Raw genomic sequence first — 12,759 nt, 5'->3', positions numbered from 1 at the left:
ATCACTACATTTGTATCTTTCAGGTAAAGACCCAGTAGTGCTGGATCATAGAATAGCTCTATTTTCAACTTTTTGAGGAACCTCCATACTGTTTTCCAGAGTGGCTGCACCAGCTTGCATTCCCACCAAGAGTGTAGGAGGTTTCCCCTTTCTCCACATCCTCACCAATATCTGTCATTTCCTGACTTGTTAATTTTAGCCATTCTGACTGGTGTGAGGTGGTATCTGTATTTCCCTGATGTCAAGAGATGTTGAGCACTTTTTCATATGTCTGTCGGCCATTTGGATGTCTTCTTTGCAGAAATGTCTGTTCATGTCTTCTGCCCATTTCTTGATTGGATTATTTGTTCTTTGGGTGTTGAGTTTGATAAGTTCTTTATTGATTTTGGATACTAGCCCTTTATCTGATATGTCATTTGCAACTATCTTCTCCCATTCTGTCAGTTGTCTTTTGGTTTTGTTGACTGTTTCCTTTGCTGTGCAAAAGCTTTTTATCTTGATGAAGTCCCAGTAGTTCATTTTTGCCCTTGCTTCCCTTACTTTTGTTGATGTGTCTAGGAAGAAGTTGCTGCAAGCTGAGGTCAAAGAGGTTGCTTCGGGTAGTTTCATTTTTACATTAATTCTTACAATCTATGTTCTCTTCAAGGATTTTTTTTTTTCCTCATTAAACTTTTGTTTTAATGGGTCTCAAAATTCTGTGACAGATTTTTGGTCAAGTTGTTTCCATTAAAAAGTACTGATTTTAAAAACTAATAACTTAAAACTGCCACACACACACACAAACCCCAAATGGTCCACAAAACATTCTTCTTTCCTTCTGAAGGTTTTACGATGCATTATTATCATTAACTAGTCTTTTACTATTAAACTTAAATGGCCAATTGACACAAACAGTTCTGAGACCATTCTTCCACCACTGATTAAGACTGGGGTAGCAGGTATTGGGGATAATATTCATTTAGCCTTCTGAGCTTTCTGGGCAGACTTGGTGACCCTGCCAGCTCCAGCTGCTTTCTTGTCCACTGCTTTGATGACACCCATAGCAACCGTCTGTCTCATGATACAAACAGCAAAACAGCCCAGAGGAGGATAGTCAGAGAAGCTCTCAACACACATAGGCTTGCCAGGAACCATATCAACAATGGCAGCATCACCAGATTTCAAGAACTTGGGACCACCTTCCAGATTTTTTCCAGAACAATGATCTATCTTCTCCTTCAGCTCAGCAAACTTGCAAGCAATGTGATCTGTGTGACAATCCAGCACAGGGGCATATCCAGCACTGATTTGGCCTGGATGGTTCAGGATAATCACCTGAGCTGTGAAGCCAGGTGCTTCCATTGGTGGGTCATTTTTGCTGTCACCAGCCACATTGCCACGACAAACATCTTTGACAGATACGTTCTTCACATTGAACCCCACATTGTCCCCAGGAAGAGCCTCACTCAAAGCTTCATGGTGCATTTCAACAGACTTTACTTCAGTTGTAACATTGACTGGAGTAATGTGACCACCATGCCAGGTTTAAGAACACCAGTCTTGACTTGGCCTACAGGGACAGTACCAATACCACCAATTTCGTAGACGTCCTAGAAAGGCAGATGTAAGGGCTTGTCAGTTGGACGAGTTGGCAGCAGAATGCAAACCAGAGCTTCAAGCAGTGTGGTTCCACTGGCATTCCCATCTTTACGGGTGGATTTCCATCCCTTGAACCAAGACATGTTAGCACTTGGCTCCTCATGTTGTCACCATTCCAAACAGAAATTGGCACAAATGCTACTGTGTTGGGATTGTAGCCAATTTTCTTAATGTAGGTGCTGACTTCCTTGATGATTTCCTCGTATCTCTTCTGGCTGTAGGGTGGCTCAGTGGAATCCATCTTGTTAACACCAACAATTAGTTGTTTTATACCCAGTGTGTAAGCCAGAAGGTCATGCTCACGGGTCTGTCCATTCTTGGAGATACCGACTTCAAATTCACCAACACCAGCAGCAACAATCAGGACAGCACAGTCAGCCTGAGATGTGCCTGTAATCATGTTTTTGATAAAGTGTCTGTGTCCTGGGGCATCAATGATGGTCACGTAATACTTGCTGGTCTCGAATTTCCACAGGGAGATATGAATGGTGATACCACATTCACATTCAGCTTTCAGTTTATCCAAGAACCAGGGATACTTGAAGGAGCCCTTTCCCATCTCAGAATGCTCCTTCTCAAAATTTTCAATAGTTTTGTCGATCCCACCACATTTGTAGATTAGATGACCAGTAGTGGTAGACTTGCCTGAATCTACATGTCCAATGACGACAATGTTGATGTGAGTCTTTTCCTTTCCCATTTTGGTTTAGGTTGAGTGGTGGTTTTCACACCTGTGTTTTGGCAGCAAACCCGTTGTGAAAAAGCTCTCCTCAAGGATTTTGTTCTCCTCAAGGATTCTGATGGATTCCTATCTCACACTGAGGTCTTTCATCCATTTTGAATCTATTTTTGTGTGTGGTGTAAGAGAATGGTCCAGTTTCATTCTTCAACATGTGGCTATCCAATTTTCCCAACACCATTTGTTGAAGAGACTTTTTTCCATTGGACATTCCTTCCTGCTTTGTTAAAGATTAGTTGACCATGGAGTTGAGGGTCCATTTCTGGGCTCTCTATTCTGTTCCATTGATCTACGTGTCTGTTTTTGTGCCAGTATCATACTGTCTTGATGATCACAGCTTTGTAATAAAGCTTGAAGTCCAGAATTGTGATGCCACCAGCTTTGTTTTTCTTTTTCAACATTCCTCTGGCTATGTGGGGTCTTTTCTGGTTCCATACAAATTTTAGGATTATTTGTTCCATTTCGTTGAAAAAAGTGGATGGTATTTTGATGGGGATTGCATTGAATGTGAAGATTGCTCTATGTAGCGTTGACATCTTCACAATATTTGTTCTTCCAATCCATGAGCATGGAACGTTTTCCATTTCTTTGTGTCTTCCTCAATTTCTTTCATGAGTATTCTTTAGTTTTCTGAGTACGATCCTTTGTCTTTTTGGTTAGATTTATTCCTAAATATCTTATGATTTGGGGTGTAATTGTAAGTGGGATCCATTCCTTAATTTCTCTTTCTTTTGTCCTGTTGTTAGTGTATAGAAATGCAACTGATTTCTGTGCATTGATTTTATATCCTGCCACTTTACTGAATTCCTGTATGAGTTCTAGCAGTTTTGGGGTGGGGTCTTTTGGGTTTTCCACATAAAGTATCATATCACCTCAAAGAGTGAGTTTGACTTCTTTGATGATTTGTATGCCTTTTATTTCTTTTTGTTGTCTGATTGCTGAAGCTAGGACTTCTAGTACTATGTTGAGTAGCAGTGGTAATACTGGACATCCCCACCATGTTCCTGACCTTAGGAGAAAAGCTCTCAGTTTTTCCCCATTGAGAATGATATTTGCTGTGGGTTTTTCATAGATGGCTTTTAGAATATTGAGGTATGTACCCTCGATCCCTATGCTCTGAAGAGTTTTAATCAAGAAAGGGTGCTGTAGTTTGTCAAATGCTTTTTCTGCATCTATTGAGAGGATTATATGATTCTTGTTCTTTCTTTTGTTAATGTATTGTATCAAAATGATTGATTTGCTGATGTTGAACCAACTTGAAGCCCAGGAATAAATCCCACTTGGTCGTGGTGAATAATCCTTTTAATGTACTGTTGGATCCTATTGGCTAGTATTTTGGTGAGAATTTTTGCATCCATGCTCATCAGGGATATTGGTCTGTAATTCTCCTTTTTGATGGGGTCTTTGTCTGGTTTTGGGATCAAGGTAATGGTGGCCTCATAAAATGAGTTTGGAAGTTTTCCTTCCATTTCTATTTTTTGGAAAAGTTTCATAAGAATAGGTATCAATTCTTCTTTAAATGTTTGGTAAAATTCCCCTGGGAAGCCATCTGGCCGTGGACTTTTCTTTGTTGGGAGATTTTTGATGACTGCTTCAATTTCCTTACTGGTTATAGGTCTGTTCAGGTTTTCTACTTCTTCCTGATTCAGTTTGGTAGTTTATATGTCTCTAAGAAACATCCATTTCTTCCAGATTGTCTAATTTGTTGGCATATAGTTGCTCATAGTATGTTCTTATAATTGTTTGTATTTCTTTGGTGTTGGTTGTAATCTCTCCTCTTTCATTCATGATTTTAGTTATTTGGGTTCTTTCTCTCTTCTTTTTGATAAGTCTGGCCAGAGGTTTATCAATCTTATTAATTCTTTCAAAGAACAAGTTCCTAGTTTCATGGATCTGTTCTACTCTTCTTTTGGTTTCTATTTCATTGATTTCTGCTCTGACCTTTATTATTTCTCTTCTCCTGCTGGATTTAGGCTTTATTTGCTGTTTTTCCAGCTCCTTTAGGTGTAGGGTTAGGTTGTGTATTTGAGACCTTTCTTGTTTCTTGAGAAAGGCTTGTATTGCTATATACTTCCTTTTAGGACCGCCTTTGCTGCATCCCAAAGATTTTGAACAGTTGTGTTTTCATTTTCATTTGTTTCCATGAATTTTTAAAATTCTTCTTTAATTTCCTGGTTGACTCATTCATTCCTTAGTAGTGATTGAGTTCTAGTTTCAAAGCATTGTGGTCTGAAAATAGGCAGGGAATGATCCCAGTCCTTTGGTACCAGTTGAGACCTGATTTGTAACCTAGGATGTGATCTATTCTGGAGAATGTTCCATGGGCACTAGAGAAGAATGTGTATTCTGTTGCTTTGGGATGGAATGTTCTGAATATATCTGTGAAGTCCTTTCAGTCCAGTGTGTCATTTAAAGTCTTTATTTCCTTGTTGATCTTTTGCTTAGATGATCTGTCCATTTCAGTGAGGGGGGTATTAAAATCCCCTACTATTATTGTATTGTTGTTAATGTGTTTCTTTGATTTTGTTATTAATTGCCTTATATAATTGGCTGCTCCCATGCTAGGGGCATAGATATTTACAATTGTTAGATCTTCTTGTTGAATAGACCCTTTAAGTAGGATATAGTGTCCTTCCTCATCTCTTATTATAGTCCTTGGTTTAAAATCTAATTTGTCTGATATAAGGATTGCCACCCCAGCTTTCTTTTGATGTTCATTAACATGGTAAATTGTTTTCCATCCCATCACTTTCAATCTGGAGGTGTCTTTGGGTCTAAAATGAGTCTCTTGCAGGCAGCATATCGATGGTTCTGTTTTTTTTTCCCTACCTGACACATCCTGTGTCTTTTGATTGGGGCATTTAGCCCATTTACATTCAGGGTAACTATTGAAAGATATGAATTTTATGCCATTGTATTGCCTGTAAGCTGACTGTTACTGTATATTGTCGCTGTTCCTTTTTGGTCTATGTTACTTTTAGGCTCTTTCTTTGCTTAGAGGACCCTTTCCAATATTTCTTGTAGGGCTGGTTTTGTGTTTGCAAATTCCTTTAGTTTTTGTTTGTCCTGGAAGCTTTTTATCTCTCCTTCTGTTTTTTTTTTTTTTAAAGATTTTATTGAAAGAGAGAATGAGAGAGAGAGAGCATGAGAGGGGGGAGGGTCAGAGGGAGAAGCAGACTCCCTGCTGAGCAGGGAGCCCAATGCGGGACTCGATCCCGGGACTCCAGGATCATGACCTGAGCTGAAGGCAGTTGCTTAACCAACTGAGCCACCCAGGCACCCTCTCCTTCTATTTTCAATGACAGCCTAGCTGGATATAGTATTCTTGGCTGCATATTTTTCTCGTTTAGTGCTCTGACTATATCATGCCAGTCCTTTCTTGCCTGCCAGGTCTCCGTGGATAGGTCTGTTGCCAATCTAATGTTTCTACCATTGTAGGTTACAGACCTCCTGTCCTGAGCTGCTTTTAGAATTTTCTCTTTGTTTCTGAGACTTGTAAGTTTTAACATTAGGTGTTGGGGTGTTGACCTATTTTTATTGACTTTGAAGGGGGTTCTCTGTGCTTCCTGGATTTTGATGCCTGTTTCCTTCCCCAAATTAGGGAAGTTCTCTGCTATAATTTGCTCCAGTATACCTTCTGCCCCTCTCTCTCTTTCTTCTTCTTCTGGGATCCCAATTATTCTAATGTTGTTTCGTCTTATGGTATCGCTTATCTTTCGAATTCTGCCCTCGTGATCCAGTAGTTGTTTATCTCTCTTTTTCTCAGCTTCTTTATTTTCCATCATTTGGTCTTCTATATCACTAATTCTCTCTTCTGCCTCTTTATCGTAGCAGTTAGAGCCTCCAATTTTGATTGCACCTCATTAATAGCCTTTTTGATTTCAACTTGGTTAGATTTTAGTTCATTTCTCTGGAAAAGGATTGTCTAGTATCTTCTATGCTTTTTTCAAGCCCAGCTAGTATCTTTATAATCATCATTCTGAACTCTAGTTCTGACATCTTACTAATGTCTGTATTGATTAGGTCCCTGGCAGTCGGTACTCCCTCTTGTTCTTTTACTTAAAGTGAGTTTTTCCATCTTGTCATTTTGTCCAGAGAAGAAGAGATGAATGAGAGAATAAAATGTAAGACGGTAACAAGGCCCCAGAAAAATACACACTAAACAAATCAGAAGAGACCCCAAAACTTGGGGGTTGTGGGGTGAAGAAAGGAAAAAAAAAAGAATATGATCAGGCTGGTGAATAGAACAGAGCCACACACTAGATTTTGGGTGTATTTTGGTCTGTTAGAAGAAACTGCCTCCCCAAATTTTAAAGAAAGAAAAACTTATATATATACAAAAATAAAGGAAATATGATGAAGGGTTGGAATATGAATGTAAAGCTGAAAATTAAAAAAGATTTTAAAAGGAATTGATAAGATAAGAAGTTGGTTGAAAAAAGAAAAAAAAAAAAGGAGAGAATGTGATCAGGCAGGAGACTAGAACAAAGCCATACACTAGATTTAGGGTATATTTTGGTCTGTTAGAAGAAACTGTATCCCAAAATTTTAACAAAGGAAAAAATATATATATACACAAAAAAAATGTTAAATATATTGAAGGGATAGAATATGACTGTAAAAATGAAAATAAAAAAAGATTTTAAAAAACGAATTGGTAAGATAAGATGTTGGTTGAAAAAGGAAAGAAAATAATTAAAAAAATAGAAAAAAAAAAGAAAGAAAAGTAAAAAAAATAACTTTGAAAGACTAAAGAATTAGGGGGAAAAAGCCATGAATTCTATGTGCTATATTCCCCTAGCACTGGAGATTTGCAGTTCTCATTGATCAGTAAACTTGATCTTGGCTAGATATTCTTGCTGATCTTCTGGGGGAGTGGCTTTTTGCAGTGAGCCTCAAGTGTCTTTGCCTGAGTTGGAATTGCACCGCCCTTGCCAGGGGTCAGGCTAAGTAATCTGCTCAGGTTTTTTTTTTTTTTTTTTTTTTTTTTAAAGATTTTATTTATTTATTTGACAGAGAGAGAGATAGCGAGAGCAGGAACACAAGCAGGGGGAGTGGGAGAGGGAGAAGCAGGCCTCCCGCCGAGCAGGGAGCCCGATGTGGGACTCAATCCCAGGACCCTGGGATCATGACCTGAGCCGAAGGCAGACGCTTAACGACTGAGCCACCCAGGCGCCCTGCTCAGATTTGATCTCGGTAGCTTTTGTTCCCTGAACCCTTTCCAGATAGCTTTGGAGGATGAGAATGAAAATGGTGGCCTCCCAATCTCTGGCCCCAGAGGAGGGGAGAACGTGGGGCCCCACTCCTCAGTGAGCCCTCAGAGAAAAGCAGTCAATCACTCCTGTCTCCCTGGTCACTGACCACGCTCCGAGCACACCCAGCCTATGACTGAGCATTTCTATCTCTGGCACACAACCCCATTTGGAGTCTCCAAACTCATCAGATTCCTGTGGTTCACTCCTGCAACACTCCTTCCAGGGGAGGAAGGGGTTCTCCCTGGATCTGCCACTTGTTGGGTCCTTGCTTGTAGAGTAGTTGCCCAACTGTGCCACAGATCATGGTTTATGGCAACCCTGAGCTGAGAGCCCACTCCTCGGCTCTGTCTTTGCAGCCAGCTTCCCTGCTCTGATACTTGGTAGCTCTGCTACACTCAGGCATCCCTGGTCTTTCTGTCCCAGCGAGGGTTCCACCCCCCTGCTTAACCACTGGAATGATGTCCCTCAGTGGAGCAGACTTTGAAAAGTTCTGATTTTGTGCTCTGTGGCTCTATCACTTGCCAATAGCTGGCTGACAGAGGCTCCCTCCCCCGAGTTCTATCTTCCCATATATCACTTCACTTCTCCACAAGTCCTATCTTCCAGAAAGTGGTCACTTTTCTGTTCAAAGAATTGCTGCTATTCTTTTCTTCAATCTCCTGTTGAGTTTGTAGGTGTTCAGAATGGTTTGATAACTATCTAGCTGAATCCCTGGGACCAGATGAAATTTAGGTCTCCTACTCCTCCACCATCTTGCTCCTCCTATTTTATTGTTTTTGATGCTATTGTGAATGGGATGGTTTTCTTTATTTTTTTCTCAGATGTTTTATCATTAGTGTGAAGGAATGCAATTGATTTGTATATGTTGATTTTGTATCCTACAATTTTACTGAAATAGTTGGTTAATTTTAACAGATTTTTGTCTGATTCTTTAGGATTTTTTATGTATAGGATCATATCATTAAATGATGATAAATTTACTTCTTCCTTTCAATTTGGATGTCTTTTATTTCTTTGTCTTGCCTAATCACTTTAGCTAGAACTTCCAGTACTATATTAAATAGGAGTGGTCGGAGGGCACCTGGATGGCTCAGTCAGTTAAGCGTCTGCCTTCTGCTCAGGTCATGATCTCAGGGTCCTGGAATCAAGCCCCACATTGGGTTCTATGCTCAGTGGGAGTCTGCTTTTCCTTCTCCTTCTGTCCCTCCCTACTGCTTGTGGTCTCTCTCTTGCTCTTTCTCTCTCAAATAATTAAATCAAATATTGTGAAAAATAAATAAGTAAGAGTGGTGAGAATGGGCATCCTTTCCTTGCTCCTGCTCTTAGGGGAAACACTTAATTTCTCTCCATTGAGCATGTTGCTAGTTGTGGGTTTGTCATGTGGCCTTTATTATGTTGAGGCATGTTCCTTGTATACTCAGTCTGTTGAGTTTTATCATGGGGTACATGGGTGGTTCAGCTGGTTAAACATCTGCCTTTGGCTCAGGTCATGATCCCAGTGTCCTGGGATTGAGCCCGACAGCAGGGTCCCCGCTCCAAGGGAGGCCTGCTTCTCCCTCTCCCTTTGCCTGCTGCTCTCTTTCTCTGTCAAATAAATAAATAAAAAATATTTATTAAAAAAGAGTTTTTATCATGAAAGGATGTTGTATTTTGTCAAATGCTTTTCCTATATCTATTAAAATGATCATGTGATTTTTATCTTTCATTTTATTGATGTGATGTATACACTTAATAATTTGTGTATGTTGAACTGTCTTTGCATCCTACAGATAAATCATACTTGGTGGCTATGGTGTATAATTCTTTTTTTTTTTTTTTTTTTGAGAGAAAGAGAGAGAGAGAGCACATAAGTGGGGAGATGGGAAAGGCAAAGAGGGACACTGAGAGAGAGAATCCTAAGCAGGCTCCATGCCCAGCGTGGAGCCCCACTTGGGGCTTGATCTCATGACCCTGAGATCATGAACTGAGCTGAAATCAAGAGTCTGAGACCCAACCAACTGAGCCACCCAGGTGCCCCATTGTATGTGTTTACACTTTTTTAACATGTTCTTTTTTAATATGTGTTTTAATGTGTTCTTAAATTTGATTTGCTAATATTTTGTTGAGGATTTTTGCACTGATATTCATCAGGGATATTGATCTATAGTTTTCTTGTGGTAACCTTACCTGGTTTTGGTAGCAAAGTAATGCTGGTCTTGTAGAATGCATTTGGAAGTGTTACCTCCTCCTCAATATTTTGGAAGAGTTAAGGGGGATTGATATCAGTTCTCCTTTACATCTTTGGTGGAGTTCTCCAGTGAAGCCACCTGGTCCTGGAGTTTTCCTTTTTTTTTTTTTTTTTAATATTTTTCTTTTTTATTACAGATTGAATCTTTTCACCAATTATTGATCTGTTCAGATTTTCTACTTCTTCCTGATTCAGCCTTGGTAGGTTGTATGTTTCTAGAAATGTATCCATTTCTTCTAGTTTATGTAATTTGTTGGTATCTACTTGTTTCTGGTAGTCTTATGATTCAGCTGTATTCTGCTGTATCATTTGTAATGTATGCTCTTTTATTTCTAATTTTATTTATTTGAGTCTGTTCTCTTTTTTCCTTAGTCTAGCTAAAGGTCAATTTTGTCAATTTTATTTATCTTTTTTAAGAACCAGATCTTAATTTTGTTGTTCCTTTCTATAGGTTTTGTGGTCTCTATTTAATTTATTCCTGCCCTGATCCTTATTTCCTTCCTTCTAAGTTTGGGTTTAATTTGTTCTTTTTTTTCTAGTTTGAGGAGGTATAAGATTAGGTTGTTTATTTGAGGTCTTTTTAATTTCTTAATGTAAATGTTTATTACTATAAAATTTCCTCTCAGAACTTCTTTTGTAGCATTCTACAATATTTAATATGGTATGTTTTTATTTTCATTTGTTTCAAGATAGTTTTTTTATTTCTCTTTTGATTTTGTCTCTGATCCAATGATTGTTTAGAAATTTGTTTAGTTTCTGCATACTTGTAGATGTTCTCAGTTTCTTCTTTTGTTAATTTCTAGTTTTACACCATATTGGTCAGTAAAGATAGCTGGTATGATTTTAATTTTTTTTTTTTTTGAGAGAGAGAGAGAGAGAGAGAGAGAGAGAGAGAAGAGGGAGAAAGAGAATATTAAGCAGGCTCCACACCCTGTGCTGAACCAAACAAAGGGCTGGATCTCATGACACTGAGATCATGACCTGAGCTGAAATCAAGAGTTGGTCTCTAAACTGATTGAGCCACCCAGGTGCCCCATGTATGATTTTAATCTTAAATTTGCTAAGATTTGTGATTTGCTAAGATATGATCTACCCTGAAGAATATTCCATGTGCACTTGAGAAGAATGTCTATTCCATTGTTATTGGATGGAATGTTCTGTATATGTCTATCGAGTCCATTTGTTTTAAAGTGTGGTTCAGTTGCAATATTTCCTTGTTGATTTTCTGTCTGGATGATTTATCCATTGATGATAGTAGAATACTGAAGTCCTATACAATTATTGTATTATTGTCTATTTCTCCCTTAAGATCTATTCTTAATTACTTACTATATTTTGGTGCTCAGGTGTTGGGAGCATATATATATTTATGATTTTTATGTCTTCTTGATGTACTGACACTTTATCATTATAAAATGACCTCTTTTGTCTCTTATTACCTTTTTTTGGTGAGAAGTCTATTTTATCTAGTATAAGTTTGGTTATGCCCACCTTCTTTTCATTTCCATTTGCTTATCATCTTCTATTCTTTCACTTTGAGTCCATGTATGTCTTTAGAGTTGAAATGACTCTTGTGTAGACAGCATTTAGTTGTATTTTGTTTTTGTCTGTTTGTTCTTAATCCATCCAGCCACTCTGTGCCTTTTACCTGATAAGTTCAATCCATTTATATTTAAGGTGATTATTGATGTGTAAGGATTTACTATCCTCATCTTATCTTTTGTCTTTTGGTGATGTTGTTTCTCCATTGTTTCTTTTTCCTTTTTTTCTGTCTACCCTAGTAAGTTGGTAGTTTTCCATGGTGATTTGCTCAGTCTCCCCTTTTGTTTTTGTTTCATATCTCTGCTCTAGATTTTTGCTTTGTGGTTACCATGAGGTTTACATGAAACATCTCATAGAGAAAATTGTTGATAGCAGTTTATCTTCATTTCCTATAAAGATTCCATCCTTTTACTTTCCTTTTATATATTTTAATGTCACAAATTATCCCTTTTTATGCTGTGATGTTACTAAGTTGCGGTGGCTATAGTTATTTTAATGCTCTTTTCCTTTAAGCTATAGTTAAGAATTTAATATATTTTCTAAAACAATATTCTAATTCTGATGACTATTTATCACATGTACTGCACCTAGAGGGATCTGAAGAGAGACCTCAGTGACTAAGGGAAGGGAAAGAAAAGGGAAGTAAGCAGACAAAAAGAACTGCAGGAAAATGTCTTCTGCTGTCTGCTCCAGGATATGAGAAGACAGTCCATGAGACCCTCCCGCCACCCACAACGAGAGGATTTTATCCTCAGGCTATGTGACCAGGTACCCCTACTCACTGCCTTTACCCTTTACCTCCTCTGCCAGAAAGGGTGTGCTGGCTCACTGTCAACTTGCCTCTGCCTTCTCTGCCATCACTGCCTCTGCCACTACCTATTCCACTGCCACTGTGCTTGCTCTGCCACCTCCTTTCTGGTCATGTACATCCATTTTCTGGTGCACAATGGGCGTCCTCGAATGCTGTGCAGAGACACTTTTTTTCTTTTCCATTATGGATTTCTCATTAGTTGTGAATCAAAGGGGAGAAAAAAAGGAATGTCCCATGCCACCATGATGCTGATGTCACTCTGAGGAGACTTATAAGACATGATCACATTTACATTGTAAATACAGTACTATTCTAGCAGAGATATCATTTAAGACATTACTGAAGTAGCCTAGGCAAAAGATGAGGAAAATCTGGATTATAGGCAATGGTGAGAATGGAGACCATATCTTATGTTTTATTTTGCACATTGCTTAGTGTAGTGCCTTGCATAGAGATGACATTTGATAAATTTCTATTAATATATTTTCATATATTGTCCATGGCATGTATAACTAAACTTGCCTAATCATTTATATCACTTCATATT

The 12,759-nt window shown here is 38.5% G+C and overlaps 1 protein-coding gene and 1 pseudogene across 12 annotated transcripts in view; both read right to left on the bottom strand.

Annotated features, from left to right (window-relative positions):
* Positions 1 to 12,759, bottom strand: part of CNTN5 (contactin 5) — a 1,392,146-nt gene that overhangs the window by 211,861 nt on the left and 1,167,526 nt on the right. The window lies entirely within an intron of this gene.
* LOC123857635 (elongation factor 1-alpha 1-like) lies at positions 649 to 2,361 on the bottom strand (annotated as a pseudogene).

This window comes from Mirounga angustirostris, unplaced genomic scaffold (assembly GCF_029215605.1).
Source record: "Mirounga angustirostris isolate CCGP_5_RB_7025 unplaced genomic scaffold, mMirAng1.0.hap1 SCAF_13, whole genome shotgun sequence".
Taxonomy (NCBI): Eukaryota; Metazoa; Chordata; class Mammalia; order Carnivora; family Phocidae; genus Mirounga; species Mirounga angustirostris.
This window is presented reverse-complemented; position numbering and strand designations above follow the sequence as displayed.